The sequence below is a fragment of the Enhydra lutris genome, unplaced genomic scaffold (genome assembly GCF_002288905.1).
Source record: "Enhydra lutris kenyoni isolate GAN:26980312 unplaced genomic scaffold, ASM228890v2 scaffoldscaffold24, whole genome shotgun sequence".
Classification (NCBI taxonomy): domain Eukaryota; kingdom Metazoa; phylum Chordata; class Mammalia; order Carnivora; family Mustelidae; genus Enhydra; species Enhydra lutris.
The window spans coordinates 21,507,343-21,533,120 of NW_019154108.1; the positions used below are offsets into that span (position 1 = coordinate 21,507,343).

Genomic DNA, 25,778 nt, shown 5'->3' on the forward strand with positions numbered 1-25,778 from the left:
TCTAACTCTTCCTTCAAAATTATCACTTTTACTTCTTCTTGGCTTCTCCAGGAACCTTCCTTTAACTTCTTCACCTCCATGAGGAGGGTGTACCTCCTTCTGTATATATCCTCTCTTTATATTTCTTTCACTGCACAGTAATTATCTTTGATTTCAGGAATTGATAAATCAAGCCAGCATTCCAAGCCTTTAAGTTGATCATGTAAACTGACCTTAAATAGTGACAGACGGTATCTAATACCAGCTTTAATTATTAGAAAAAAAATCTTCATGATATTGAGCTAAATCTTTTTGTTTTACTGATCATTTTAAGTTCTTTTCCTTCTAAATGACATGAGTATAAGTGTTTGAAGATGGGTATCTCTTTCTAAATATTCCTGTGAGATGGTTTCCAGATTAAGATACCTTGCAACCTGATAGTCCTTCTCTGGATACATTAATTGGTCACTTTCCTCTCTTAAAGCAGGAAATTGTATACAGTTGTCCAGATGTGAATCAAATAAAACTGAATATAGTTCTACACTTTCCTTGCTATAATACAATGTTTTGGTTAACCCTAAGACTTTTAGCTTTTTTGTTAAAGATCTCATATTACTGACTGATACAAAGCTTGGTATGTGCCCAATAACTATGGTTTTAGGTGAGTAAATGAATGGCAGCAGTACAAACCATTTCATACTTTTGAAAATTTCTATGTAGAATGTAAGACTTATCCTAGCTAAATCCCATTTTTAAAAAGATTTATTTATTTATTTTAGAGAGAGAGAGATAGAGAGAGAGTGGGCCAGGGGAGAGGTGGAGGGAGAGACATTTTCTTGAATGTATTTTTAAAATTTTTTTTGACATTTTTCTTAGTTTACCAGTTTATATATTCTTTCTGATATTTGTCACTTTTTCCTTCTGTTTTGAAAATAACATTTTTCTCTATTTGACATTATCTGTTACAATTTCTCATTGTCCATGAATTCTGAGATATTACATAGATCTCTATCCTTGGGTATGTTCTTTCAGAAACTAAAATAGTTTAGTCAGAAATTGGAGAAAAATATTTCATTTGAATTGATGGATTGTTTTTCCTGTCTTTCCAATGATTTTGCACCAACTTCTCTGATTATAATTTTTTTTTAAAAGATTTTATTTATTTATTTGACACACAGAGAGAGATCACAAGTAGGCAGAGAGGCAGGCAGAGAGAGAGGAAGAAGCAGGCTCCCTGCTGAGCAGAGAGCCCGATGCGGGGCTCGATCCCAGGACCCTGGGATCATGACCTGAGCCGAAGGCAGAGGCTTTAACCCACTGAGCCACCCAGGCGCCCCACTGATTATAATTTTTTATAACTCCTTACAAACTTTCTTTTTAGATATTTTACTTTAAAAGATATTCTTATTTTGTTTGGAAAGAATTGGAGAAAGAAGCAGTCATAAAAAATTGCTCCAAATATTTAAAAAATAAGCAAGATCCAAAACAAATGAAAGAATTATATTGAGCCACTGGATGTTTTCACAATGGTAATAGTCAATAAAGCAATTCAGTAATTGAACCCCAACCAAGACACTGGAGTGTAGTTTAATTTTCCTTTTAACTAACAATTGTTATGACATACGGCCTGTTTATCATGACCTCTTAAAGGTGTCGGGAGACATAGGGAGAAGAAAATAAACACCCAGAGAAGGAGCAGGATAGTAGATAAAGGAAGTAGCAGAAAGGAAAAAAACACAATGAAGTGTGATAATGGGGGCAAAAGGTACTGGAACCCTTGCCAATGGGCTGACAAATTTGTACACGCTATTTGCTTTTGATTTGAAATTGTTAGCAGGGGAAAGTGTTGATGTCATCTCTGAGGTTAACTGTTTTTATAGTCCAAGAAACAAAATTATCTTGGAGCATGGATCCCCAGTGAGATTAGCCTTCTCTTTGATCTCACCTGGACCAACTCACTGGACGGTAGCTCCATTTTTATTACACAAGGGTGATGAACGTTATTGAGCCCTGCAAGTAAGTATGTGGGATTGAATTTTACTGTATTCATTTCAGTACCCAAGGCATTCTTCATTCATGTCCTTTGAACTGGAATTTAAAATTATGAAGCTGAGACAGCCTTCCAAAATAGATATACTTAGTTGGTAGAACAGATCATCAATAAATCTGCATCAAACTACTTAGAAGAGAAAGATCAAATTCAAAATGACTTGAATTTCAGAGTCCTCTCTCTCTCTCTGAAATTAAAATTCTTTTCTTTAATGCGAATAAGGCTACAAATAGTATATTTTAAAAACATAGTCTGTAAATATATATTTAAGTTTATAGTACCTGTTGTTTTTTTGTGGTTTTGGGATTTAGGGGATTAATATGATTAAAATCAAGCTGAAGGCTATTAGCCAAAAGCATCTGAGACATCAGAGAATACTTTATGGAAACTAGTATTGACAGAGTATGTAATATTTTCTGGCTGTGAAGTGCTTACAGTAAGCTCCATGTGAGATGCAGCTTCACTGCCTTCAGCTGGGTAAAGTTACATGCTCAAGTAGATATCAGCACACTGATTTTTATACATGCAATATTTATACAGACATTTTTCTTTGTCAGTTCTGATCATCAGATTTCAAACTAAAAAAGGTTTTTTTTTTTTTTTTTTTAAGATTTTATTTATTTGTCAGTGAGAAAGAGAACACAAGCAGGGGAATGGCAGGCAGAGGGAGAAGCAGGCTCCCCGCTGAGCAGGGAGCCTGATGTGGGACTTGATCCCAGGACCCCGGGATCATGACCTAAGCCGAAGGTAGACGTTGAACCAGCTGAGCCATCCAGGCATTCCAAATTTCAAACTTTTAAAATCAAACACTTTTATTGATAAAAATATTGAATATATATCTGTAATATATGTACATGTTATATATATATATGCATACACATATATAATACTTATAAGGCACATGCAAATGTTGTTCTAATAAATTATGTTAACTATAAAACACAAAAAATTTTACATGGTTGAAATAAACAAATATGAACAGAAATTTCTTACATGTTTTTGTGCACCCTTTGAAATATATGTACATTACAATGGAGATCAGCAATATAAAGGGTTGTATTCTCTGCCATAATCTCACTAAAGATACATATATTGAGAAGAATTCTGAAGAAGTTAGCTCCAAGTTCTGTTTTCTCTCTTTTTTAAGTTCATAGTAACTCTATGTCATTAAGTATTTGCCATATGTTTGATCTAAGGGGAAATGAATTGTCCTATTGGTAGAGTTTTAGAAAACTCATATTCTGTTATTTTAGTAAAACTAATAATAACCAAGTTTAAGGGGACCGTATTGAATTCCCTGCTGAGTTGCCAACAGAAATACACAGTTTCCCGAGAATTAATACATCTAAATCCCAGCAACCAAACTAACTTTCCAGAATTTAGTTCATTTACAATATGTATGAGTTTGATGACAGTTATACTCTGTATGCGTGTGACGACTAGGTCCCAGTTTGGCTCAGAATTTTCAGCCTTGCTGAGGTTGTGGGGCCAATCTGCTTATATCTTACTTTTTAGAACTGTTTATGATTTATTTATTTCTTTGAAAGACAGAGAGAGAGAGAACACGCGCAGGCAGGCCTGAGTGCTCAGGGGAGGGACAGAGGGAGTCTTAAGTGGACTCTGCACTGAGCTTGGAGCCAGACGCTGGGCTCTACCTCCCCTCCCTCCCATCCCTGAGATCACAACCTAAGCCCAAACTGAGAGTCAGATGCCTAACCAACTGTGCCACCCAGGTGCCCTGATCATATCTTACTTTTTGAGCTGAGGAAGATGGTTAAGAGAAGGGGCCTGTCTGTGGTCTCTTTCTGTCTGGCCAGCTTGAGGAGGGCCCAGGAAAGCCAAGGAGAAGGCTGGGCACTGGGGAGGTGCTGGACAGGCAGAGTGGATTCTTTAGGGATGAGTGTGTGTCCTGCCCTGGGATGTGTAGCTATTACCTGTTAATTGTTTTGCTGTATTTTAAGCTTTATGTTGTCTGTGCTGCCAGGAGCCCTAAGCATATTAAAACTGGGTGTTCTAGCTCCTGCCTGCCTCGTCAATATTCTCATTAACCTAAAGGATTTGAAAATATGTTCAGTGTAAAGTAAATCAAACCCTTTCTGGCACAGCTACCTTAAGGTACTTAGTTTCTGTTGGGATATCCAGGAGTGTATTCCTTTTTTTCTTTTTTTTTTTTTTTAATATTTTATTTATTTGACAGAGAAAGAGAGAGAGCAAGAGAGGAAATGCAAGCCGGGGGAGTGGGAGAGGGAGAAGCAGGCTTCCCGCCTATCAGGGAGCCTAATGTGGGGCTTGATCCTCAGATCACAAACTGAGCAGAAGGCAGATGCTTAATGACTGAGCCACCCAGGCACCCCTCCAGGAGTGTATTCTTGACTGCTAATAGAGTTTTAACTCAAGGGTCCAATTTAAAAAGATATTTACTTTAGGCTAGCCATTAGGGATTATTTTGTTGTTGAATCTGTTTGAGATTCAGCAGCCCATTGGTTGCTTGACAGGAGATAATGTATCCAAAATAAATAATATTTTAGCTGAAGAGATGTGCTTCCTCATTTATGATTTCATCGTTTTGAAAATTGGTCATTTTTCTTGATGGAAGACATCCGTGTAGTGGGCAGGAATTATCCCATTTGACAGAGGATACTTCAGATTCAGATTTTTTGTTTGCTTTTGAAAGCAACTCATGTTTCTTGTAGAAAACTTAGAAAATAAATATAAACAAAAACAAAATCAGTAGAATTCTAACAATGTCACTGGTAAAATTTGGTGTATTTCATTTGTCAACTCTCTCTCTCCCCTCCTTTTCACTCTTTTCTTTTTGTTTCAAATACAAGTTGTATGGTATATTTTATTTTATATTTCATTCCCCTTGCCCAGCATTATATTGTGAGTATTTGCACAAGGAATTATCTTTATTCTGAAATATTATTGAAAATATTACAAACGGACCATCTTTTAGTTCATTATCACCTATTGGATATTAAAGGATTTTTTTTCCCTCCAAAAGAGACTATTTGATTAGATATGATCATTTCTTCAGAATAATATGTTCTTATCTTGAGGCATATTATTTTATGGAAAAAGGTGGTTCATTTTTTTCCCCTTCAAACAAAATTTTTAATCTTTATACTGACATTTTCACAGGCTTCCTGTCAATATCCAGGGCATATTAGAAAACAAGTGTGAAACCGGTGGGCAACATATAAAACAATTGCTCTTAGGAATTTAAAGTGCCAATGATATTTAATGACAATTTCATAGCTATAAGCATCAATTTTTACTTGCTCTTGTTGCCTCAACTGACTAAGAGTTTGGTGTTGCCTCAAATAACTAAGGATTTCTGGCAAAGATGCTTATTTTTAGGATGGAAGTTAGTCATGGGCTTCCCAGGCGCCATCTCTTGGCTTTGTGGTTTTAGCAAAATCCAAATCAGGTCCATTGGGCAGTTTGCGTGAGTGAATGCCAGCAAATAGGACCGAAGTAAAATACCCTATTCTGGAAAAATAAACCACCCAAAGGACCTGCTTTCTTTCCTTATTTCTTTTTATTTCTAAATTAAGAACGAAAATTTAAGCAAGAAGCATTTTCAGCTTAAAATTAAAACAATCCAGACTTAGAGAAACAAGTACTGAAATTTCCTAGATTCATAGCGCTGTCCACTGTGTTATTATATTTTTATTGTTTTACTAAAATGCTGCTCTTTACATTTTTTTTCTTCCAAACATAGCTGGGGATTTTGGAGCTAATAGGGAGTAGCTACTTGTTTGTTTGTTTGTTTGATCACCATCATCAACAGTTTGTGGTAGACTGACAGCATGGCTTTGCTCGAGATGGAGAAATATACTTGCTGTGAGACTTTGTAGCAATATTATCATTAACTCACATATCCTGGGTGCTGGGCTTTACAGTTTAATTCTCTCAACAACCCTGGGAAGGTCTGTTCTAAGGATGAGGAAACTGAGGCTAAAAGAATTGTTAAAGCGTGTTACCCAAAGTCATACAGCAAGTGACTGAGCAGGGCTGGAGCATAGGCAGTCACTTTCAAACTCCGTGTGTGCAACCACTAGACACATTGTCCCAGATGAAAGATACCTTGTCTCTTTCTCGTCAGTGGCTTTGTTTGCACCACACTTACTTCACACAGTCTTGTTTGCACTTATTTGGTTCATTTTTAAAAAAAGATTATTTATTTGTTTATTTGACAGTGAGAGAGTGAGCACAAGCAGGGAGAGCAAGAGAGGGAGAAGCAGGCTTCCCGCTGAGCAGGGAGCCTGACAAGGGGCTCAATCTCAGGACCCCTGGGATCATGACCTGAGCTGAAGCCAGGTCCTAATGACCGAACCACCCAGGTGCCTCTATTTGGTTCATTTTGATCTTCTTACTAAATTGTATGCTTTTTGTGATCAGGGGTTGTAAAAACCGGGCATTCTCTCAAGTTTGTAACCCAGTAAAATACACCCTGTCTGCAGGCTATGCAGTGTCTTCTAATAGCAAAGTAATAAACACTTAATGTATTAGCACTTTTTGTGGACTGAGCTCTGGCTAAATCCCAGGGGTAAATGGACACATCCATTGGGTGTAAGGACAGTTAGAACTGTAAAGACTTCTGGAATTTTTCAGAGGGGAAGAGCTCACCTTTATTGAATGCCTGTTTCCTACATTGTTTTATATGCCTTATCCCATTCAGTTCTAACCAATCTATTAGAATCTTACAGATAAGGAAACCAAGACTCTGAGATAGTAAATAGCTTGTTATAGCTAGTAAGCAGCAAAGCCAGAATTGGTATTCATGTTTGTTTTATTCCACAACCTACATTTTTTTAGACCTTTTAATTCATCAGAGCGATAGATCTATTTTGTTGAAAAAAAGTACAGAAAATGTTTTGAGTCCATGCCAAAGTTAGGTCTTGCTTCTATGTTGTGTCCAAAAATAGAAGAAATAAGTGGATCATTAACATCTATTTAAAGCTAATTATTTTATTTTATTTTATTTTATTTTTTTAGAGAGAGAGTGTGTGGATATACATGTAAGCAGAGTGGGGGTGCAGGGGATGGGGGGAGGACAGAGGGAGAGGGAGAGAGAGAATCTTAAGCAGGCTCCATGCCCAGAGCATAATTTGAGGAACGGCTGGATCTCACAACCCTGAGCTCTCGACCTGAGCCAAAATCAAGAATCTGAGGCTTAACTGGCTGAGCGACCCCAGTGTCCCTATTTAAACCCAATTATAACAGATGATCTATCCTTGAGAAAAACTGAGTAGAGTTTTATTACTGATTCTATTAGCTCTAAATGCAACAGAAAAGAGAAACAAGAACTTGCTCTTAATGTTATTCAGATTCAATAAATACTTACTAAGTATCTACTATGTGTTATGAACTATGCTAGCTGTTTACATAGGTGTTAACTACACAGAAACACTTCTATTTTATGCACAAAGTCACTGAAGTTAGAGAATTGAATAACTTACCCAAATTCAAACCACTAATAATACAAGAACCGGTACAAAAACACAGGTCTTCACTTGAAATACTGTGTTCTTCTATTATTGCATTTCTCTTTAATGCCATCTTTAGAGGAATAAAACTTTGAAAGAACAGAAGATTTATACAGCGCCTTGTTTTGAATGGCAAGAAAGATATGGTAGCAATTGTTAATTTCTGTCTGTAACTGTGTTTGAAATACTGGACCAGGAATTTTTATACTTGTAGCAAGTTTAAAACATTCATGAAATAATTATGTCAATTCTGTCCAAAGTGAAACATTTGCAATCTTACTCTCAAATTGTTTGTCATTTGAATGTTCCTCTGTTTGTTATTTATGTTATGTTTATTCAAAGTTTATTTTTTAGGTAGGAGGTGTATCAACATTCTTAATCTTTGTCTAATCCATTGGCAGGCACATGTATAGTAGTGTTTGGTCAGTTGCTTAGGGGACAAAACCAAACAGCATATTGGTTGTGTTATGCCGGGCTTTGTGGTTTTACAGTTTAGGAAGTCCAGTCCTCCTTTGACAGCGTGCAACCATTTCTGTCCTAAAATTTTTCCTCCTATATGTAACCAGTGGTTTAAAAAAAGCATTTGGAGGAGACTAAAGAAATTCAGATTCCAAAACAAAGAAATAATACCACAATCTAATCAAACAGGAATTATTTGGTTTCCACAACAATTAAACATTTCAAAATTATCTTTGGAGAATAGAACTAGTTTGAGTGTGGTTTGGAGTGAAGAACGTGGGCTTTTACATCAGATAGATCCAGGTTGAAATCTGGGCTCTGCTCTTCATTTGTAAAATGGAGATAATAATACCTACATGCAGAGCTGTTTGGAGGAGTACACAAGAAAATAAATGTATGTGTATGAACAGTGCCAGACATAAAGCAGATGGCTATCATTATTTCTGAGTACTTCCAACTAAGTTCCTAAACATATAAAACGTGGATTTTGAGAATATTCAATATTGAGGACTAAAAACTAAAGAATTTAGAATAGGATCTCTGATTTGAATGTGGTGGTTTAAAGTCACATTATGTTATCCTCTTCGTGGAAAGTATCCAAAACAGCAAGGTGAATGAGAAACAAACATGTAACATTTTTTTGGTGAAACTCAGAGACTGCTAAAACCCCATATTCCGTCCCCTCCCCCCAAAAGGAATTTCTGCCCAAAGCTGTGGACACTGTGCAGTGGGCTGGAGAAATGGGCAAGAGTTGAGACAGAATGTAGCTGCTGCATTAAAGAGGACTTTCTTAAAGACGAGGCACATACACTGAGGTTCAATGTCTGAGCTCCATTTTTGAACCAGGAGGCATTGGTGCATTGGGTACACCCGCAGAAGTTAGGGGCTTTCTCAGACCCAGTTTGGTTCTCAGCAGTCAAGTAAATGGGCTAAGTCAAGAAATGGCTATGTGAAGACACAGCCATAGTTTCAGCAAACAGTTCTTCTCTATTGCAGCAGAGAAGAGGGTATTTAAGAAAACTACCACAGCTGCTATGTTCATTGGCTGAGGAAATGAAAAAGGCAAATAAATATACAAACTAAATCCTTTATCATGAGAAAAAGTGCTGTTATGCTGGAGCATGTCCCTGGACCCCTCCCCTCCCACATGAACCTCCAGCAAACTGTGGCATAGAAAAAAAATATATATATATCAGTTTCAGTACTATAATATAAAAGCAGAACCAGCCCAAGAGCTCCTTAAAAAAAAAAAAAAAAAAATTACAGGGAAAAAAATAAGGAAATGAGGGGAAAACCAAAAGCTGGGTAAGAAAAGTTTATAAGAAAAAATAAAACAATGTGGCTGTAAAAGGGACAAAAATGATTATCCAACTTTGTGCCATAAATTTAAAAATAAAACAAAACCTTTAAGAAGTAAAAGTCTCTGAAGGATTAGTGCAAATAAAAAATACACGAACTCAGAAAAGGGATGGTAGGTAACAATGGAGAGGCTTGAGGAAGAAATGGAAGAGAAAAATAAAACCATCAGAGAAGTAAAGGTTAAGTTGGCAGGAAAATAAGAAAAAAATAAACATTGTTGAAAACAGCAAAGATCTAGAGGACAGTTGTGAAAAAAATTGAGCAAAATGAAATAAATTTTAGAAGTTTAAAAGGATGAGAGAGAAAATGGTAGCTATAAAAGAGAGGCAAAGAAAATGAAGCATGCACATTACTGGAGTCACTAAAAAAATGGAAATTATTGAATTCAATATTGAATATTGAAAGCTACAAATTAAGTGCACTTCTCTAAAGAAGGCTTGAGTTCACATGTTGAAAAAGCACATCTAACCCAGTGGAAATTGCTCCAAAGACGTCAGCGTGGAAACATACCCAAGTTAAACGGCTTGACATCAGAGATAGTGAAAGAATCCTTTGGGTGATCAAGAAAGAAGTCACATGTAGAAGAAAAAGATTAATGTGACCTTAAGCTGCTCTTTAACATATTGAATGCTAGAAGGTTGTAGAACAACATCTATAAAATCTTGAGGGAGAGTGTGGTTTAAGAATTTTATAACCAACAAAAATGTTGAAGTACAAAAGCAGTAGTAAACAGTTTTGAACAAGGATAACTCGGGGAATATCGTTCCCCTGAAACATCTTCAGAAATTTCTTAGAAGATGAACTGCCGTCCTCCCAGAGATGTTTGAAAACACTACAGCAAGAGCACTGGCCATGAGCACTGGGTCCAGGTCAGTCTTTGACCAAGAGTAAAACAAAGGTGGGCGTGAGGCCCACTGAAGAGACTATAATGTTAGTTGCGCTGACAGTAGAAACAATAAAACTTACAGAACTGGGACAATAGAAGGCAAGAAAATGGCAGTTGAAATAAGTACATTTATTTCAAATGCAAATTAAAAGCAAGCTGAAGTTGCACCTAGGGGGCTCAGTTGGTTAAGCTTCTGACTCTTGATTTCAGCTCAGGTCATGATCTCAGGGTTGTGATGTTGAGCCTCTCGTCAGGCTCTGCGCTTAGCATGGAGCCTGCTTAAGATTCTCTCGCTCCGGATCCCTCTGCCCCTTCCTCCCCTCCCAAAAGTGTAAATAAATAAATAAACAAACAAACAAACACTAAATAAAATTTTAAAAAAGCAAGCTAAGGTCATGGTCTTGATATAAGGCAAGATTTGTTATAAGTCAAATTTAAATGAGTCAAAAAGAACACTTTATAATGTTATTTGAGAAAAAATAATACTTTATAAAGGATTGAAATATTTGCAGTGAAAATATAACAGAGAAATACATCTCTATACCACTGTATTAGCAGAACAAATAAAAGCTGCTTAGCGTGAGGAATCTTAATGTTTAGTTCTTGACAGATCAAGTGGACAAAAATATGTAGATCTGTAAGGCCTAGACAACATAATTAATACGGTGGATCTAACTGATATTTAAAACTGAAAATAGAGAATACATCTTAAGTGACCATGGAATGTTAACAGAAACCAAACATTTACAGTAACACAAAGAAAACTGCACTAATCACAATGCAATAAAACTAATGCAATAAAATAATAAAAAAAGAAATTTTAAACCCACATTTTATCAAATTTTAAAATCTCTTAAAGTCATGTCTGAGAGGAAATCTAAACTAAAATGGTTAAGATCTAGAAAATAAATATAATAGAAACACAGCATATTAGAACCTGTAGTATGCAGATAAAACAAATCCCAGAAGAAAATATATAGATTTTCTACTTTGAGTAGTATGTTAAGAAATTAGAAAACAACAGCAGCAGCAGCAAAATCAGTCCATGGAAAGCAAAATGAAATGATCAATATGCATGAAAGCAGAAATAAATGAATTAGAAAAGAGATGAATAGAAGTACTCCATTGGGAAAGGTAAAATGTCAGCTAATGAAGTAAAAAGTGTAGAGTGTACAAATATATAATGTAAGAAAGGGTAATAGGGAAAATCACTTCAAAAATGCTGGAAATTGAAGCCATGAGAGATTCTGTTTTCCAAATGCTAGGTGAATAATTTTTAAAAAAGTGAATAAAGTGGTTAAATTTCTAGAGCATGATAATTACCTGGAGGACTCTATGAATGTACAGAAAACAAAAACAGACAAATTAACTGGGAATGGGGGCGGTGGGCAGAGAAATCTATGCCCCCACATACATCAACCACTAGTTCTGATGGTTTCACAAAAGAATTCTATGAGACCCTTAAAAACCTGATAATATTAATGGTATTTAAAATGTTCCAAAGAACAGGAATAGAAAATTTAACAATATTTGAAATGGTGCCAGCAGGATATTGACATCAAACTTTAATACAGATTGTACTGAAAAGAAAACTTTAGATCACTTATATTTATGTTCATACAAATAACTACGTGAAAATCCTAAATGAAATGCTGACAGAGTGTAGCAGACATTAAAAGAATAAAGCCTCCTGATTAGGGGTGCCTGGGTGGCTCAGTCGGTTAAGCGTCTAACTCTTGGTTCTTTGATTTAGGTCATGATCTCAGGGTCACGAGATCGAGCCCTGCCTCTGCCTCGGTGCTCATCATGGAATGTGCTTCAGATTCTCTCCCTCTCCCTCTCCTTTCTCCCCTGCCTCTCTCTCTGTCTCTCTCTAAAATAAATAAAAATTTTTTCTTAAAAAACCACCCTGATTAAAGAGGTTATTTCAAGGAGATAACGATTGAGTAAAGAAAAGGAAATCTGATGTGGAGAACAAAGGCAAAAGAAAAAAAAAAAAAACTTTACAACCTAAATTAAGCCCATTTACAAGTACTTGAGAACTGCAGCGTGACCTTCCTCAAAGAGCTTAGTTGCCTCAATGTTAATACTTTGCTAGAGGCAGAAGGCAACCTTAGCCTGACATTATCCTAACCTCCAGCATCCTGTTAAAATCCCTTTGGAAACTTCCTTTATCTCTACCTCCCGAAAATATGTGTTAACAATCATCCTCCAAGCATATGGTCCACTGATATACATCTGAAGGGTCTCATGACTCAGGTTTTATTAGGCAATTTAGTAAACGACCTTTTCCTAACAACCATTTTCCTTGCCCGTCAAGATCCTGGAAATCTTGGCTCCAAATTCCTTAGAGACTTCCACTATTCCTAACCCCCTCTCATCTTGAAAAGTATATAATCAGCCCCTCACAACCCCAGGGCAGCTCTTTTTGCCCACTGGTCCTGTCACCATGCTATAATAAAACATAAATGTCTCAAGAATTCTAGCTTGACCAATAAATGTCCAAGCATTCTGCCTTGACCATTTGCTCCGGAACCCCAACATTTCACATCAAATCTAACATTACATTAAGGAGCAAAGAACATGTTTATACTTGTGAAAAGGCAACAATTTAATGTTCAGACTTAAAAAGGAAAACCTCTAGTACAGTTGGAAATAGATACTTCTCTTTACCTGGTAAAAAGTATCTATTTCAGTCCGAAATCCAGTATCATCCTTAATGGGGAAACATTAGAAGCATTCTTGTGAATCTCGAAACAGAGAGTGATGTCCATTATCACCACTATTATTTAACATTGTTCTGTAGTACTAATACAATTAGACAAGAGAAAGAAATTAGAGATATAAAAATAAAACATTTGCAGCTTATATGTTTGTGTACCTGCAAAACCAAAAGAATCAGCTGAAAATTCTTACAAAGAGTTAAAAAATTCCAAACAGCAGAGAAAGAAAAAATTAAACACAAAATCAATGACTTCTATATATACAAAGTTACAGCCATTAGAAGACCCAATGGAAGAAAGATCCCCAGTGTTCAACATCAAAAAATATATAAAATAACATTAAGCTTAATAAGAAATGTGCAAGTTTCTATATAGAAAAAAGAAAAAAAAACTTTTTAAAGGCTTCTAATGTTACCCAAAGAATACTTGAATATTTAGAATAATACACCAAGGAAAGCCTTAGCATCTTGTCAGTTTCTCCTGATTCATTTTATAAATTCATTTGACAATCACAAAAACTCACGATATTTTGGACCTAGCTAGACTGATCTGGAGTTGATAATGGAAAAATATATAAGCACAAATAGCCAGGAAAATTCAGCAAAAGGAGAGCAATGATGTGGAATTAGCCCCGCCAGAGATTAAAACTTATTAGACCCCAATTATTAAGACAGTTTGGTTGTAGGCATGGAGGGAAAAAAAAAATCATTGGAAAAAAATATAGAATACATATGTGAATTGCAGTGCATATAATATCCATGGGGGAAAATGGATTTTTCAATAAATAATGATGAGCCAACAGGGTAGCCATCTGGAAAAAAAATGGATCCATACCTCATAGTTTATACCAGAAGAAACTTCAAATGGATCGTGGATGTAAATATAAAACATAAACCATAAAAGTAATCGAAGACATCATGGGAGAATTCTATATAACTTCAACATGAAAAAGCTTTCCCAACTATGATAAAAACCAGGAACCATAAGAATAGGAGTAATAAATTTTACTTACTACATAAAAGAAAACTTTTTGCATGGTCAAAATTGCTTATAAGAAACATCAAACTAGAGAAAACTTTTGCAACCATATCACAGACAAAACATAATTTACTTTGCGTGTAAAGAGTTCTTCAAATTGACAGAAAAATGCCAACAGTTCAATATAAAAATGGATAAAGATTATGGACACTTGTTTTATACAAAGAAAATGAGAATTCTTCCCTTGGTAATGTGATATTAAACAGCTACTCGCCCCATTATTTGTCCCAGTAGCTTGTTTATTTCCATCTTTCCACTTACTCCAACCTATTGCTATTTTTTCTGTTTGCTTGTTTGTTTTATTCTCCCTTTTCTCTCTAAGACTGTGAATTCCATGGGAAAAGGAATCATGTCTATCTCCCCCATCGGTTCTCCCACTGTGCCGAGCACAGTGCTGTCAGGTGCGAGGTGCTTAATAATCTGCTCTGTTTGATTTCACTCTGTTCTATTTGTTCTTCAGAAAAACGCCTTCTACACATTCTTCCTTATGACCTGTGCAAAACATATTCAGCTTTTTTTGTTTCTAGTAAACTCAGTAGATGGGTTGAAATTTATAGAATTCAGAAGAAGTCACATAAATTCACCTAAAATGGGGGACCTGGGTGGCTCAGTGGGTTAAGCTGCTGCCTTCGGCTCAGGTCATGATCCCAGAGTCCTGGGATCGAGTCCTGTATCAGGCTCCTTGCTCAGTGGGGAGCCTGCTTCTCTCTCTGCCTCTGCCTGCCTCTCTGCCCGCTTGTGCCTCCCACCCCTGACAAATAAATAAATAACATCTTAAAAAAAAATTCACCTAATACAACTACATATTAGGCTTCCAACGGTTAGCTTCAAGCACAGAGCATGGTTAGTTACCTAGTAGGGACTTAAAAATTATTTGTTGAATTAAAAAATGTTAGAAGAAGAGTATTTGCCATAAGAGATCTTAATTTTGTCAGATTATTCTTTGGCAGAGTATATGTTTCATTGATAACTTCTTTAGTGTATTAATTCAACTTCAGTTGCTGTGAATGTTCTTCAATTAATTCATCCCTTTGGCATTATTGATTTCATTTTCATAATGAGATTCATATGCATCATTAGAGAAAATGTTTGTATGACTTCAGAGTTTTATTAATATTCACTATACCCCTAGTGTTTTTTTAGGATTAGGTGCCACAATTGTTTTAAGAGATTTTATAATATTTAGTATTTTCTTTTTCTTACATGTTTTTCAGACAGTCCATACTAATATTTTCCAGTTTCTCTAGACATCACACTTCCTTTTCATCTGCTTTTATTACTTAATTACTTAAATAATGACTACTTAAATATTCACCCCTTTTAAAATTGGTCATTTCTATATCGGTGTGTTTCTGTTTGGACATTTATTATAAACACACATATACATACAATGTTTGTATTTTCTCTCTCTTGCACATTAAACTGCAGATTCTTGAAGATAGACTGTAATTCCTCCATATTTGCTATAACAAATATTTTAAGGCAGTGATTTGTGTATATTGTTCAAAATTGTTGTCTGTGTCTTTCTGTAATATCACCATTATCAAACAGTGGAGGTCACTGTTGAAGGGATGGAGATTAAAAATGTCACAGTTACCGTCATCAGAGCAGTTATAATCTAGCTCAGAAGACAATATGCAGTTAAATTAATGTAGCTATCTGCTGCTGCACAGAAATTTATTCCAAAACTTAGTGCTGTAACAGAACCAACATTTTTTATATCACCCTTTGTTGAGTTGGAATCCCAGCATGCCTTAGCTAGGTCCTCTGACCCAGGGTCTGTTGTTAAGGTACTGGTTTGTTCTGTAGTCACTGCATGGCTTGACTGGAGAAGAGTGAACTTAGTTACTGACATGGTTTTTGGATTGAGTTCCTCATGAGCTGTTGGACAGGTCCTTGCCGTGTGGGTCTTTCTGTGGAAAAATAGGATAGTGCACATGGGTAATTTCCATCAAAGCGTAAGAGAGGGCTTGCAAGACAAGAAGCTGTAGTCTCTTTGTAACCTAATTTTGGTAGTGATAGCCCATCTCTTTTGCACTATTCTCTTCATGAGAAGAAAGTCATTAGATTCAGCCCATATTCAAAGAGAGGGGATTGATTACATAAGGTGTGACAATCAGCTGGTGGGGATCATTGGAGGCCAGTTTAGAAAATGCCTACCGCATCTCATAAGTAAGCAGTTAAGACATCTCCTTAAAAGAATTCAGAAGAATGATCTCTAAGGGTTGAGACTTCAGGAAGGTGTTTCTAAAAATGTTGAGACCTGAGTTAAATCTTGAAGAAAATTTTGACAAGGGGGAAAACAGCCTTTTATATAGAAAAAATATAAACTAAGGTATAGAGGTAGACATTTTTCTAGATTACTTCAGGAACAGAGAATAGATAGTATAACTTAAGAGTAGTATTTTTATGTGAAATATTAATTAGTGATCCTAAATCAGAAAACTATTTTCTCTTTTCGATAAATGCTGCTTTTATCAGCATTGGGGTATTAATGGTTTTAAGTATTAGAGAGGTAGAAATTAAAGATCAAGCATGTTTCTGAAATACTTTTTATCACGAAATTTTAAATTCTGAAATCTATTTAATGGCAAATACAGGATATGATGTCTTACTGTCTCCAAAAGCAAGAAAGTAGAGGTTTAGTTCTCTAAAAACTCATTTAAACACAATAAAAGTTTGACTTTTTCATCGTATGAAAAGTAAAAACAAAGTTTTTGTAGGAGGCGTGCCTTCTAATAAGAATGTACTTTACTAAGAAATCTTAAAAAGAATGTATTTTGCTTACTAATCTTTTTTGAGATGGAAATGCAAATTTATTTAAATCAGCCTAAGTAGGGATAAGCACAAGAAAAGTATCATTTTTCCCCCTAAACTCCCAGATTGAAGTTGCTCTTTGTATTAGAGTAGATATTTACTTAACCAGTCATGGTACCTAACACAGTGTCTTTGATGTTGTCACAAAAGTTATTGGCAGTAGTAGCATTAGTAACAGCGGAGTTAATGGGTTTAATCTACTCCAGGCCTTGCCCCATGCATACTGTCCTCATTAAACTCTCACGGCAACCCTGGTATAAGTATGATTATTATTCTCATTTTATAGATGAGGAAACTAAAAGCCAATGAGATTAAGGGACTTGACAAAAATTAAAAACCAAACTAAACCAAAAAAAAACAAATAAACATATGGTGGAGCCTTGATTCTAACCCAACTAGTTTTGATTCTAGTGCTAGAACTCTTAATCCAAGCAGCAGACTGCCTCGTAAGTCCAACTTTTCGTAAAGACGGGCGGTGTAAATGAACAATTTCAAATCAAATGGCACTTTCATCTAGTTGATGTAGATTTTCTGGTGGGATCTGGATCAGCACCAGTCTAAGCACTGTTCATCAGTGTGGTTGGGAAATTTGGTTGGACAAATCTCCCTTTCAGTGTCTCTGCTAATTGTTATTAATAGATACCTGTGAAACACATGTTAATTATTACATTTTGGTTTGAATACAGACTGCACAACAAAGGAAAAACCCCTGCCTTTTGGAGCTCAGGTTTTAAAGAGAAGGCTTGATATAATCAGGTAACAGGAATGCTCTTCAAAGTGAAGTAGAGAAGCATGGGAACCTGGACCACAGGTATTGAAACCCTGTGGTGATAAGAAAGTGCTGATCCCTGTGATACCGGAAAAATGCAACAGAACGCCTCTTGTTCCTTGTCTATAGTTTTTGGAAAGTACTGGTCATGTGACAAGCCCATGTCTGGCCTTGCAATTGCAGCAGTGTTTTGCTGACCTGGGAAGAGAAGGAGTGGGATGGCCGCTATGGATGCCTTTCCAATACCAAGTATGGGCACCAGGTGCGGGTTTGTCTTGGGTTGAAAATACATTTGGAGGAGATTCACAGTGGTACAAAGTAATTAACTTTATCGACCTTAATGAGACTATGGTAGCTTTCAAATAGGGGAAACTTTTAGCCACCAACTAAGGTAAATACTTTGAACGTCATATTAGGAGAAGGATTTACATTTAAAATGGATACTCATGTTGATGATTCAGTTTCATATTCAACATTTTTAATTATGCTGAATATTTTGTGTTTTCGGAATTTCTCCTCTGAAGCAAAAAAAGCAAGACAGATATGTGTGTATGAACAGACACACATCATTGCAAGAGTGTGTAGAGAAAAGAAAAATCAATAATAACAATCACAGAACCAAAATACGACCATGGTTGAATTTCAGTGTTACAAGTTTGTAGAGTGTCTTATTTCATTAAATCAAAGGAATTCTTTGTATACTCATTAAGGACTGACAGTAGGAAGATGACATTGCCAGGAGTTGTGCATTTAAAAGAAAGGTGAAAGTTTCAAGTGAGAGGATTGAAAAAGAATAATGGATCCAGACAATGACTATTTTGATTAAATTCTAAATATTTCACCTTCAAATATTTCATCTCACAATAGTAACAGATTACCTTGCCTAATGCCAAGAGATATTTCTATCTCTTGACCATTATAAACCAATTAAGAGCCACAAATTCATGAATACAATCAAAATTCATGAGTACAACCTCAGACTTGTATGTGCTAGTGTGAAATTTTTCTCTCTTTAAATTATGGGTACACTGATTTGAAAATTTTTTGTTGAAAGAAAATAGTTCTCATTATTCCACCTATTCCAAATGTCAATTTTTACTTTGGTGTGACCCTTCAGAATTTGTCCTTATGTCCTATGTCCTTATTGTCTCTGTAGTTGCAATCCAAGTGTATATGTAATTTGTCTCTTTATTTAGTGATACAAGATAAGCTGTTATTTGTATTTTTACACAGAACACTAGTTTAATTACTGCCCACTATTATTTAGAGATTTATATGTTTCTAGACATTTTTCTATTTTGACATTATTTGTCAATATCTTACTTACGTCCATGTCTTTTTATTTTCGGTGAATTACAACAAAAAGGGAAATGACTTCATCAGAAGATACTTTTAAGACTTACCATACCTAGGGGCGCCTGGGTGGCTCAGTGGGTTAAAGCCTCTGCCTTCGGCTCAGGTCATGATCCCAGGGTCCTGGGATTGAGCCCCACGTCAGGCTCTCTGCTCAGCAGGGAGCCTATTTCCCTTCCTCTCTCTCTGCCTACCTGTCTGCCTACTTGTGACCTCTGTCTGTCAAATAAATAAATAAAATCTTAAAAAAAAAAAAAGACTTACCATACCTAAAATGCTTATAACTATAGTAAATTTCACAAAAGTGGTAACCACTATAATGTTACCAACAGTACACATATTCCAGGTTGTGTTACAATTTGAGTGATAATCTTTAAAAAAATCCTTTTCTTTCTTACAAAGTACTTTAAATTGGCTGAAGTTGATCTCTTTCACTATATCTACATATGAATATTTGCTTCTGGTCTTATTTCTTTGTTTTCCTTCTCTCAATGAATTTTCTTTTTATGTAGTGATTGATACTTTTTTTGGTACAAATTCGAATGGACTCTTCAGATAGTATAGATTTTCATCTATTTTAATTGATGACATAAATGTTGCCAAATCTGGCTTTATTTATTTTTTTAGATTTTTTAAAAAATATTTTATTTATTTATTTGACAGAGAGAGAGAGAGATCACAAGCAGGGAGAGAGGCAGGCAAAGAGAGTGGGAAAGCAGGCTTCCCGCTGGGCAGGGAGCCCGATGTGGGGCTCCATCCCAGGACCCTGAGACTATGACCTGAGCTGAAGGCAGAGGCTTAACCCATTGAGCCACCCAGGTGCCCCTATTTATTTAGATTTTAATATTCATTTATTTTTTTTTTTTATCGAAGGATAGTTGACACACAGTGTATCTTAGTTTCGGGTGTACAAAGAGATTTGACCACTCTGTATGTTATGCTGTATTCACTGCAAATGTCATCAATTTTCATTTGATTTCTACACATTCACATCTGTCAGTATTTCCCCTTGTGATTTCTTCTGTTGTGTTGAAAAGGAGAAAGTTATTCTTCTATATATCAGATGTATGTTCTAATTTGGATTCAGTTAAATTAATTATAATGGTTATATTGAACCAGTTAAGCCTATCGGAGTTTATTTTACTATATATTACAAAATTTGACTTAAAGTGAAATATTTTTAAAAATAATCCTGTTTTATATATCTTGTCTTCAGATACCAATTTGTATGTAGATTATTAATTCTTTTCTAGTTATTATATATTTCTTTATATACCAGCAGTTCTGTCTTCTTAGTTATTGATGCCTGTGATGGCCTTTTATTGTCTTACCAATTTTCATTATTATAATTGCCCATGTGCTGTTCAGAATAAATTTAAGAATATTGTTGCTAAGTATTCTAAAATACTAAAGCAAAATATGTGAATTACTAAAATACATACAAGCAAAAAAACCTTTTTTTTCAGATTTTTTAATGTATTAAATCCATAAATTATCAGAATGTATATATCTTAATATTTAGCTTTCTTTTTTATAACAATGGTCTTTTTTCATAAAAAATCTTTTATACTCTTCAATAAAGAGTATATTTAATTCAACATCTTGATAAACCTGGAATACTTAAACCTGTTGCTGGGATTATAAATGAATGGTTCCTCGTTCAACCTTCCTAAATCTGGCTTGTGTGCGAGTCTTCTAGCCAGTTGGAGGCGCCATTATATGAATTGTATAATTTGGTTGAGTCCATGCAGGAGTTAAATGTTCTGATATTTGCACTGAAAACTGGCACTGGCTCTTTCCCTGCCGCCGCCGAGTTGCGCGGAGGCAGAGGCGAGGGTGCAGTTAGGGTTCGGCTACACTCGTAGTCCACCGCCATGGCCGGGGAAGGCATTGCTGCTGGAGGTGTAATGGACGTTAATACTGCTTTACAAGAGGTGCTGAAGACCGCCCTCATCCACGATGGCCTAGCTCGTGGAATTCGCGAAGCTGCCAAAGCCTTAGACAAGCGCCAAGCCCATCTTTGTGTGTTTGCATCCAGCTGTGATGAATCTATGTATGTCAAGTTGGTGGAGGCCCTTTGTGCTGAACACCAAATCAACCTAATCAAAGTTGATGACAACAAGAAACTAGGGGAGTGGGTAGGCCTCTGTAAAATTGACAGAGAGGGAAAACCACGTAAAGTGGTTGGTTGCAGTTGTGTGGTGGTTAAGGACTATGGCAAAGAGTCTCAGGCGAAGGATGTCATTGAGGAGTACTTCGAATGCAAGAAATGAACAAATAAACTTAGTTCTTGTTCCACAAAAAAAAATAAATAAATAAAATAAAATAAAATAAAATAAAACTGGCACTGTACAAAATGGGGATGGATGGTAAAATCCACGCTAATAGTTTAAACCAGACTTCAGAGAAGCATAGGGAGGAGGAGAAGATCCTTCAGGCATGCTGCCAGGAGGGAGCACCCCCAGGCACCAGGATACCCTTGGGCCATGTGCAGACTCACACTGGCTCAGCATTTGGCCAGATGGGCTGTGGGATTGACCTTCCTGCCAGATGTGGGACAAACACTGTGCTTCAGCCTGCGGTGGGGTCTGGTCAGCTGAGGCGGACATCTCTTTCCAAGGTCGCAGTCTTCGGCAGGCAGGCGTCCCCCAGGGATCTTTAAACCTTGGTGCTGAGACGTGCTTGGTGCCTGGGTTGGGAAGGTATAGAAGATTTGCCCCCACCGAGACATGGCTTTCGGGGGCCAGAGCTCCCAGCCCTCGCCATCCTCACATCCAGGTCCCTGCTGGGGTGCGTGGTGGACAGTGACAGCTGTAGAAGCAGGACCAGGGTAGGGTAGGGCCTGGGGCATGCATGGGTAGGAGGAAGCTGAGAACCTGTCTTCAGAAGTAGTGGCGGGCAGGACCACACTTGAGCTAAGGCTCCAAGCTCACACCGCATGTTCTACTGTCCCATTGAACTTCACTTACAAAACACAAATTCAAAGATAAAATTATTTCAAGACAGTTGATTCCAAAGCATTGTCAACAGAGCAGGGGCCTCTGAGAGCAGGGCCATGTAAAACTGCACTGGTCTTAAGTTCAGCCATCAGCCGTATAATTTGAAAAGGCACACCCAGACATTTCTGATTCTGCCATGTCTCTCTTTTAAAAAAATTTTTTTTAGATATTTTATTTATTTGTCAGATAGAGAGAGAGCATTCAAGCACACAAGCAGGGGGAGTGGCAGGCAGAGACAGAGGGAGAAACAGACTCCCTGCTGAGCAGGGAGCCCGATGTGGGGCTCCATCCCAGGACCCTAGGATCATGATCTGAACTGAGGGCAAACACGTAACTGACTGAGCCACCCAGGTGCCCCTCTGCTATGTCTCTTTAAATATATTTGCTCACTTGTACACTTCCGGTCAGTTTGAACTATTTGTTGAATGAATGAATGCAAATATTTAGGGGAAACCATATATAAAATACCACATATATACAGACATATACATGATTCTATCATATTTTTAGCAATGTCTCTGATTCCCATATTTTTGCCAATGAAGTGTTCCTTCATAAATATAATTTTGGATTTCTGAATTATATTTTCCCTGGAAACGTGACCAAAGGACTGCATGCATTTGTTTACTTGTGGAAACAATCAGGGCTGAAGTTGAGTCTATTCTCTTAAGATGTGGACATTTTCACAATATTAGTGATTCATTTCTTAGGACTAGAAAATATATATTTTTCTTCAACATTTTACTCCTTTTGTAATTTTTTTCATCCCTAACAAATGTCTAGATTTATTTGAAAGATCATTAATGCTAAAGAATTGCCTAAGAGAACAATTAAAACTTTGAAATGAATTCTAATTTTATCTTAAATTTAAAAACACAATTCCTTATAAGAATATCATTGTGTAAGGGGCACCTGGGTGGCTCAGTGGGTTAAGCCTCTGCCTTCGGCTCAGGTCATGATCCCAGGGTCCTGGGAACAAGCCCCACATCGGGCTCTCTGCTCAGCAGGGAGCCTGCTTCCCTTCCTCTCTCTCTGCCTGCCTCTCTGCCTACTTGTGATCTCTGTCAAATAAATAAATAAAATCTTTAAAAAAAAAGAATATCATTATTTAAAATTTAAAATATTATTGTACATTGTATTCATTTTCTTCTTGTTTGCTTTCAGAGTACCTTAATCACACTGGAAAGCTTGTTAAATAAATTTTATTATTATATTAAATGTTATTAAATAGCTTGACAAAATATTATTTGTTTTCTTCTTGGGTATACCTTGTCAATACGTGGGTATATTTTGGTGTTAAAATGCCATTTTTTAAATTTAGGGTTTCAGGTAAAACTAAGAGTTTGAATTTTGTTGGCCATTAAAATTCCCACACTTGTTTTCGCAGGAGTGCTTGCTGCAGCTCGGCTAAGGTCCAGTGTAAGCAATGACATCCTTCCTACTTAATACACCTCAGAGTCCTGTGTCGATTACTAGGGCATTCTTCTTTGCTTCCTGTTCTGAACAGTTGTGTAACATTGCTGAATTCATGTTCACGATTTTTTCTGTATCCTGTTCAGCAGCAGGCCAAGTGAAATGACCCTTGCATTTTACAAATATTGGCTGCAGTTTTGCTAAGTACATGTATTTAAGGTTATCATACAAGTCATTGTTAAATGAATAATCTCTTTGGATAGTGGAACGGAATGCTATGTAATCAATATGAGATAACAGGCATGAATTCACCAGTGGCTCAGATTTTATAAAACACACCAAATACATCACTTCATGTCAGAACAATCATTAAGGGCATTTAAATGGTCTTCAAAATTACCTATTCTCGCGTGAGTAGCAATGTACTCAATTTAACGAGTCCTGAAATTTACTTTGGCATTAGCTTAGTTCAAAGTCGGGAAACAGTTTTGTTTTCATGGATTAGATGCAGATCATTTTAAAATGGTGCTGGACAGCAACATTATAACTGAATGAGGATAGGGAAATCTGGGAAGAGTGGATTGTGGATTAAAGTGAAAAGTGAGAGTGAATATAGTTACTAATCTGCTTTTCTGTAGCATTCCAAAGCACGAAACAAAATAATTTTCATTTAGACAACTTTAATGCTTTGAATAGGTCTGTTTATTAATAACTTTGCACATAGAAGACATTATACTTGACTTGTGTTGAATTGACAGTAGAATTTTTAGAGCATGGAACATGTTGAGATACAGTTCATGGGAGGGATTCTGAACAGCCCATGTCCCAGTGCCTGGAATTTCTCTGCTCTAATGCCAGCCTCTGTTAATCTGATGTTTTCTTTGTTCCCAGATCCTTCCTCATCTCCTTGATACCTTCACTGTGTATTTCCCTAGAGTTCAGGGGTCTCTATTCTCACTGGACACTGAGAAAGTTTGCTCTCCCTTTCTGTATTACTTGGCTCTTTTCAGGCGTTAAATAGACTTTCTGATGTTTCATAGCTTGCTGTAGTTTTCAACAATTCCCATTGTGACAAGCTCTGTGACTTATATATATTTTTGATTCTTCTATAATGCTCTAAAAATATTGCTTAGTTTATAATGCAGCTAGGGGTCCTCATTTTAACTTTCCACATATTTACGTGTAACTGTAAATATAAAGCAAAGAACTATATATATATATATATTTTTTTTTTAGAATTTTTTATTTATTTATTTGGAAGACAGAGATCAGAAATAGGCGGAGAGGCAGGCAGAGAGAGAGGAGGAAGCAGGCTCCCTGCTGAGCAGAGAGCCCGATGCGGGACTCCATCCCAACACCCTGGGACCATGACCTGAGCCGAAGGCAGAGGCTTCAACCCGCTGAGCCACCCAGGTGCCCCAGAACTATATATTTTTTAAAACCAAAGAAATTGGGAACACCGTTATCAAATCATGCATGGGTACTGTTTAAACCCTAGCAAGTAGCAGTTTCTTTTCCTCATATTATCAAGAAGCACTTTGAGTAAAGAAAAACTGTAAGGAGCAGAAATCTGTTAGTGGAAAGGAAAAAGGAAGTAAGAAACTGGATATCGATCTTGCCAAGTGAAGCAGTGAAAGAAAATATTACCTTGTGAACTTCTTTCCATTATTTTCTCAAATACAATCCAACAACTGAGATTAAGAGAACAATGGCTGAGATGCTGGAAATAAATCCAACCCATCTGATAAGTCTCTAGGAAACGAGAAATAACAAAATGAGGAGGAGACTGCCTTAGGGTTTTGGACACTTTTTTTTGTAATCAAAAATGGTCTTCTGAAGCATGACATATTTCTTATATTTGCAATAATACATGTTGCCCTAATATTTCTTTTTCCTTAGATTTTATTTGTTTATTTATTGATAGAGAGAGAGTACATGTGTGAGCGGGGGCGGGGGGCAGAGGCAGAGGGAGAGGGAGAGAGAATTTCAAGTGGACTCTGTGCTGAGCTGCTGAGCATGAAGCCTGATGTAAGACTCGGTATCAGGACCCTGAGATCATGACCTGAGCTGAAACCAAGAGTCCAGTGTTCAACTAACTGAGTCACTTAGATGCTGTGTTTGTTTGTTTCTTTTTTAAGATAAGCTATATGTAGAAAATGGTATCTATTGATTATGTATTAATAACTTGGTTGAAGTGAAGAACAAAACATTTGGATAATAGGGAAGACTGAAAACCTTCTTGGTTGGCTAACTGGTGTCATATTGATCATGTCACATGGATGTTAGCTATAGCATGGAGGTTCCATGATGTAATGAAAAGAGCAAATAATAAAAGATCTGAAGGCCTGGGTTTAACCTTTAACCTTTATTCTTTTTTTTTTTTCTTCATTATTCTTTGGTCTATTAAAGATAATTTCCAGGCATTCAATAATAAAGAATTC

At 36.5% G+C, this 25,778-nt stretch overlaps 1 protein-coding gene and 1 pseudogene across 2 annotated transcripts in view; both read left to right on the top strand.

Annotated features, from left to right (window-relative positions):
- The window catches only part of LOC111150763 (hemicentin 1), a 471,859-nt gene that overhangs the window by 78,668 nt on the left and 367,413 nt on the right, over positions 1-25,778 (top strand). The gene's annotated exons all lie outside the window — the stretch shown is intronic.
- On the top strand, positions 20,723-21,241 carry LOC111150764 (annotated as a pseudogene). Its single transcript, XR_002640815.1, has one exon. The product of XR_002640815.1 is annotated as a 40S ribosomal protein S12 pseudogene (transcript).